This window comes from Aythya marila, assembly GCF_965140915.1.
Source record: "Aythya marila genome assembly, chromosome: 3".
Taxonomy (NCBI): domain Eukaryota; kingdom Metazoa; phylum Chordata; class Aves; order Anseriformes; family Anatidae; genus Aythya; species Aythya marila.
This window is the reverse complement of record NC_139044.1, coordinates 64,843,044-64,850,569: the sequence shown is the minus strand read 5'-3', so window position 1 is coordinate 64,850,569 and position 7,526 is coordinate 64,843,044. Positions and strand designations below refer to the sequence as shown.

Sequence of the window (7,526 nt, the reverse complement as noted above, 5' to 3'; positions counted from 1 at the left end):
AAAATAGATAACAGCACAAAACCTGCCACCTATCTGTGCTTACCAAGGGCATTTCTTTCCACCTCCGTTCCTCCAACAGACTGTTTTTTTTTTTTTTTTTTTTTTTTTTTCCCCACAATATCTCTATTTACCCCCTCAGGGAAATCCAAAGTGAGCATGTGCCTTTGCTCCACCTCATATCACATCAGCTCTCAGTCACCCACATTCTCACAAGCTCTTAGTCTGATCTCAGCTAGGAATCATTAACTCTGCTTAAACAACTCTTTATAAAGATATCACTAATATAATGTATGCAGTACACAGTCAAGGTCAAGCTGCTTAACATGTGTGTTTGCTCAGGTGTTTTTGACTTTCTACCTGCAAAAGTGAGTATGTGGACTGGGCTAGCAAGTTTGATGCTCTAAGGGATAATAAATGAAATAATTGGGGGTAAGTTTCTTCAGCTGCATCCATGAAACTGGATTCTCAGACTGGGTTTTTAAGATTTTTTTCATTGTTTTAGAGACAAATTTCATTTTTCTTCTGAAAATATTAGCTAATATGTAGATAAAATACATAATGTTAGAGGACATTGCATTACTTGAGAAATGAAATACATGTAATTTGCATCTGTACTGTAAAACATATGTAGAAAAGAGTAAAGTTAAGACTGCAAATGGAATTTGTCATTTCCTGATGAGTACAACTTTATAATAAGCTATGTTATTGCATATCACCAGAAAAATTGTCACACTTTTTTTTTTTTAAATCTTTGTAAATACCATGCACTGAAAATTTACATTACATGGAAATCATAAATACTTTGTTGTATCCAAAATATTTTATTATGAATTCCTCTAGTTCAGTGGAATTTGCTTCACGTTCATGTGTTAAAAGTGATGACTTATGTAATACATGTAGATGATGCACTCTGAACTGAGTTTAGGTGGCTCAGACTTCTTTAGCATTTTGTAAGAAACACATGGGCACAGGACCCTTTCTTTTACAGAAGCATGTGTGCTTGGATGACCAACGCAGTTATAGTTTCTATAACAATATGGAAATTAACATATATATTGGTAGGTTCCTGCAATAACCCATCTGAACAGAAATTTTGAATGTATTTGCACCATGAAGATTCACATACATGTGGAAAATTTGCCACAAGGAACATTTTTTCTGAATCAAGATAAAATAAATGAATGCAGCAAAAGATAAGAAGAAAGACAAAGCAGAATTAAGATCACGTGTTTAAGTATGCATATCCAAACTGTTTTAGAAAGCTTAAAATAGATTTATATCAGACATCTGGTTTGCTCTTGAATTTATGACAAGGTACTTCTTTCCAAACTTCTTTCCTTAGGTCTTAATGGGAAGAGAATATGATCAATTTATGGATCAATTTTAGGAATCTATTGTAGGATTAAGAGGCTACCTCAGAGAAACTTCTAAGGTGTTTGCCTCCATAGCAAAAGAATGAATAAAGATGGACATGGTCCAAGGTGTTGTGATGTGCAATGTCAAAAACACAATGGCTGACCCTGATGTGGTAGGAAATAGGACAAGAAATAGAGCTTCAGAACAGAGGAAAGCATACTATAATAACCGACAGGACTATTTTGGCAGATGCATTTTTTGTAGGCAGAAGAGTGCAGTGAGAAGACTAGTTAAAAAAACAGGAGAGCAAATAACAAAAATCAGTTGTGGGTTTTAGCAGCAGTGGCAGGAAAACACACTTTGGAGGAGTAAGTGGCCAGAGATGGCTTTATCATGGCAACAAAGTAGAAGGAGGAACTGAAAACTTTCTTTAGTGAGTTAAAGGGTCACTCTTTCCTACCAGATGGGTTGTCTGAGCACACTACACATATTTCCTCATGGCAACCCAGTCTGAAGGTGGGAAGGAGCAAGTCATCCGTGTAAGAGAAACATCCCTGTGCCTGCACACTAAACCAATCACTGCTTCTCCTCAGTTTATTCCCTTTCCTTTCCAGTGTATAACACTATTGTTCTATTTACCAAGTATTTCCCAACATGGTCTACATTTCCCTATGATGATTTCTATTTGCTCAGTGCTTACTGAATCCCCTATTTTTAGAATTTAAAGAATTTCAATTATTCTTACTGAATCCCCTAAATAATCGAAATTCTTTAAATCTAATCATATTACTTATTAGCTTAGTACTTTGTGAGTAGACAGCTAACTTTGCACATAGCCTCTGAGATGTTAGAACTTGTGAGGACACTGTCCTGGCTGCCACAAAGGTCAGCATTATCTTTTCTCTTCTCTTCTGCTGTGTGGGCACAACAGTGAAGGTGTTCTAACCTTGTTCCTTTGAATTAAGGGATTTTCTCTGTAGGCTATGTCCTATTTGAGCACAGGTGAGAAGGGTGCTTTATAAAATGCATTTATGCTCAACAGGTGGTTAAAGAGCCTATATTACCAATCCCAGGGATGCTGTGTGTATGAATTATTTCTCAATAATTGCATTGTTTCTGAGTTAAATAATTTCCTTACCCATTTTTTTCATCAGTTTTCTACACCAAGTCACAGGTATGTTATCTAAATGCAAAATAGGCCTAAAATTACCCTAGCACACTACAATCCCTTCCCATACTGAAAGTTTCCATCCCAAATTATGTTTCACAAATCAGCTTTCCATCCTGCAACTTTTCAATTCTCTTCATTTTAAGCATTAATCTCTGAGGTCAAATCATCTTAAACACTTTTTGAAATAAATTCTGCACAGGAGTTAACTTCAATTTCATCTTCTCAGAACTCATATATGTCTTCTATGGATTTCTGCAGGCAGTAAAATGGCTACTTCATTCTGACTTTTCTCAGTAGCATGATGTTTTTTCTTTCAGTAGTATGTTGATTGTAATGTAACTCTCAGGGGTATTTTTATCATTATTATTATATATATATATATACTTTTTTTTTTTTTTTTTTCTAGTGTAAGAAAAAAAATGAGGAGAGAAGAATGCAGTGCTCAGTGTTATCTTTTTAAGAACTAGAAAAGGGCTCAGGCAACTGCAATTTAATGCTGCAATGCCTAAATCCTACACACTGAGAACCAAGTATAACATTTGCATTGAAAAGTGTGCAATATGAAGTCAGGTGTCCATGTTCCCTTGAATGCATGAAGAACATTTTGTAGCTATCAGCAAGTGAAACAATTTGGTGCTTAAATGAGTCCAGAGGAGGGTGAATCTACAACTCTTTTTCTGTTAGAAGCAGGCACTTGGTAGTTAGTCATCTCTCTTAAACTGAGAACATGAAGCCCAGCTCCTGAATATGGCTACCAAGCTGGATGTTGACTGGTCTTTGCTTCCTATGATGGGAAGGGCACATAGCTGCTTGAGTGCAGCACTCAATTGGAGTGAGTGGTCTCAGAAAACTGTCCAAGCCAACAAGCAGTAAGTCATTATGGAAAGATAATGTGTGTGCGTGTAACTTTTCTTTTTTCCCTGGTTCAGCCTGTCAGCCAAGACAACAAAAGACAAAAGGAGTAAGCATGATACCAAACCCTGAAAGGTTTTTATCTTTCAAATCTTATTAGCTCAGAACTTTGTGTTTATGACATTCACCTGAGAAAGAGTGTGCTGGAGGTTTCCTGCAAATGTGCTTTATTTTAGGTACTCAGAAAATATATTGTTTGACCTGGAGATAATTGTAAAGATAAGTAGATTCTCCTTGCATAGAGGATGCACAGAGACAGCCTAGTTATATTGCCTTAAAATGTTCAACTTGAGAGTAGAAGAACCTTCTGTGAGGTTCTGTGAGAAGAACCTTTCTGTGATGCTACCTTGGATTTAGAGTAGGAAATGTTTGTTGTTGGATTTATTTTTTGTCTTTCATTTGAAATTTGTGCGTAGTCACACTAAACTCAGCAGAACTAATTATGAATTTAGCAACAAGCACGTGAAAATTATTTGGAGGGCTTTGGACCCAAACTAACTGGTATGTCTACTTCATCTCCAAATGACAAGCTCCCTGGCTGCCTGCTTCTGGTCTGCTGGGAAAACCTGTGCAAGATTAAACTTTTTCCAACTTCATGCAAGAAAACTTTTTTTTTTTTTTTTTTTTTTTTTAATCTTGATACTATGTAAATCCTTTAGATGGGAATCAGGCTGCATGATATAAAAAACAGGACTAATCTCTTGAGAGCTGAAAACCCTTCTACCTTAACTTGATAGTTGTTGATCATTTCTTTGTTTGCATGGGGACGAAAAATCCTAATGAGCATCTCTGTAAATTCCAGTGTCAATTTAAATATTATTGAAAAACTGCTCAAGACTTACAAATGTTCTATTACAAAGATTACACTATACTGCATAGTGGTCTTTAATAAGAACCGAAAGTGATTCACTTTCAGTAACATTTTTCACCTTTTGATTCCTATAAATTCAGCTAGTACACAAAATAAACTTTTTTTTTTTTTTAATATATGACTAACGTGAACTGCTAGTATTGTTATTACAATTATTTATATATATATATATAAAAACCCAGCTACCTCAACCTAGCATCCTTAAGAAAAGGATTGACAGCCAATGCACATTGTTCATCAGAACAGCTGAGATCTATTTCCACCACAAGTTTTTCTCTGTTACTTTTAAAACATCAAATAATTTAATTCACCCTTCTATCTGAAATGGCATTCGTCATATCTATTTTTTTTTCCATTTTCAATTCTTTTTGCTATTTTTGCTTTTGCTATTTCTCTGTATTTTTCTTATGTTTTCATATGTTTTTATATGTTTATGTTTCATATGTTTTTTATTTGTGTATGTTAAAATAGATTTTAAAGCATTTTGTATAAATGAATAACTAGAATCACTTTGTATTTCTTCACAATTCAAAATGCTGAAAAGCTTTCACCATTCTTTAATGTGCTAAGTTTCTAAAGGAACCACAGCAAACATTTATTAAATTGCATGCTGGCAGTTCTACTGAGCTGTTACTCACATGTGTAGAGTTAAGCACAGGAAAAAAATTAAGACTATAATCATCTTTCTGTATATATTTAGAGAATATTGATCTAGAGGCACAATTTGGAGTCAAGTGCCAGATTTTTGGTTTGACAAAGGCAAAGCTGTCACATTACATATCTTTCTTCGCACCTGCTTATTGATACTAAAATTTTTGGCACCTTCCACATAGAATCACAGAATCATTAAGGTTGGAAAAGACCTTCAAGATCATCTGGTCCACTGTATGAAATAAGCATCAACTTAAATAACTGAATGTGGACAATCTTATTGTAGCTTTCTGTATATTGGATTAAATATAATGCCCAATAAGTATATTGGGCTAATATATATTTTAAATATATAGTTATATATAGAATGTTTCTATACATATATGGAATGTATATAGAATTCTATATACATGTATATAGAATGTTTCTATATATATATTATATATTGTAAAATATACATGATATATTAAAAATTATCTGTGTTGAGTATCCAATGGATAAATTAATAAAGTTCCTAAAATGACAAATAACTTTTTAATATAATATTATGTAAGATCATACCCCTTTTATTTTTCAACATTTTAAAAAATGGTAGTCAATTTGTATCACTCAGCTAATTATGACAATTTTACTTAGATATGTCCTTTGATATATTGCAACTTCTTCTGGAAAGAAGGCAATGAATGATTATGATTCCCTGGTTCAGAAGGTGGATCGGACCAGATGACCTCCAGAGATTCTGTGAAAAAAATGTAGTTTCTTTCTGGAAATTCTGCTTGAATAAAGAATTCATGATCATTTCCCAATTCAAGGTTTAGAAGAATGTTGGCCCAGCATTCATGTCTGTATCTTCAATCCTTTGAAGACACTGCAGCTATGTTTAGGTAAATATGACAAATAGCAGAACAGGCTTAATAAAAATCAAAACCAGATTTGTTTGAATAGGGATTGCGTGATCAGGTTATTTACTAGCAGAATAGAAACTACCCAAGGCCACAGGACCTTAGAGGGAAAACATATTCTACGCAAACAGTGAAAACAGGCTGAGCTTTATGGAAAGAATTATTTTAGAGTTTGAGAACTGTTGTCTCTGGTATATATAGCAGCAATGTATTTCTGCTACACTTCTACAGTGCTACATACCACTAGCCTCACCTGTGTTGGCCCCAGAATTTTCATCTGTATGCACAAGGGTGAACTATATACCTCACAGCTATTGCCTGCTCACTGTTTCCTCTTATTATTCTTTAAAAACAATAAATTTTTTTATCCACAAGATAAGTGACTTTTGCCACATTTCTCTCTCATCTACCTAAGAAGATTAATTGACGTAGCATAGATTTTAGATGCAGAAGACCTTTCCTGCAGAGATTTATAAAATGCTTAAATCCACTTGTATGAAACTTTTTTTCTGAAGTGAAATGCCCTTGATATTGTAAAGGTGCAGTGCCAAACAACAGATACCTGTCCTTTTGTTAATATGTCATTCACTTAGAAGTGATTTGTGCCACCAAAAGAATGATAAAGCTGGTGTAGTCTTTGACACTTACACAGACAACATAGCTACATTACAAAAAGGATATTTGTGTGTGTATTTGCACAGGATTTAAAGTACTCCACCTCTATAAAAACTGTCAAAGAACCTTTGTGTTACCTGACACCACTGCACTACCAGAAGTTTTAGAGTAGGTCCTATAGAAGATTCCTGTGTAAAATACATGAATGGAATGGGCAAGGAAAGGAGCTTATCCATAATAAAAAATATCAAAGTGTTCCTTAACCTTCTGGAGAAAAATATCCATTGGTATTTTGTTATAGTCTGGTACTGAAGGATGAGAAAGAGAAAGAGGAGTAGTGAAGAAGAATGAATAAATACAGAAACACTTAACACTGAATTAAAAACAAACAAACAAACAAAACTATTGTTTTTTTAAAAAAATGACTTTTGAAATTACAAATAGTTTCATGAAATGCTGGTTTGGATTTCTTTGTTTTCATACTGTTCAAGTCTCACTACCCCTTCATAAATTAGATTATCACTTCATACCCCCTCATAAAAAGATTATTTATCACTTTACGTTTTTGACAGAAGTTAAGAAAGCAATGTTAAAAAAAAAAAAAAAAAAAAAAAAGTGAAACAAAAACCAGACTAGTCTCACTAACACCAGTGTGTATTTTCCTATAGAACTGTAAATTTCTGTGCTATGGGCAGGGACACTTTCTACTAGATTAGGTTGTCCAAAATCCTATCCAACCTGCCCTTGAACTTTTCCGGGGATGGGGTGTCTGCAGCATCTCTGGACAACCTGTGCCATTGCTTCACAACCCTCATAGTAAAGAATTTCTTCTTAATGAATAATCTAAATCTATCCTCTTCTATTAGAAAACCGCTACCCCTTATCATATCACTCAACACCCTGATAAAGAGTCCCTCTCCATCTTTCTTGCAGGCCCTCTTTAGGTACTGGAAGGTTGCTATAAGGTCTCTCCAGAGCCTTCTCTTCTCCAGATTCTCTCAGCATGTCTTCATAGGAGAGGTGCTCTAGCTCTTTGATCATCTTTGTG

At 34.5% G+C, this 7,526-nt stretch overlaps 1 long non-coding RNA gene across 1 annotated transcript in view; it reads left to right on the top strand.

The window, feature by feature from the left end:
• Window positions 1-308: 308 nt before the first annotated feature.
• LOC309877001 overlaps window positions 309-7,526 on the top strand; it is a 41,188-nt gene continuing 33,970 nt past the window's right edge. The window contains exon 1 of the long non-coding RNA XR_014317301.1: window positions 309-365. This is a non-coding gene — a long non-coding RNA (uncharacterized lncRNA). The remainder of the gene's footprint in view (window positions 366-7,526) is intronic.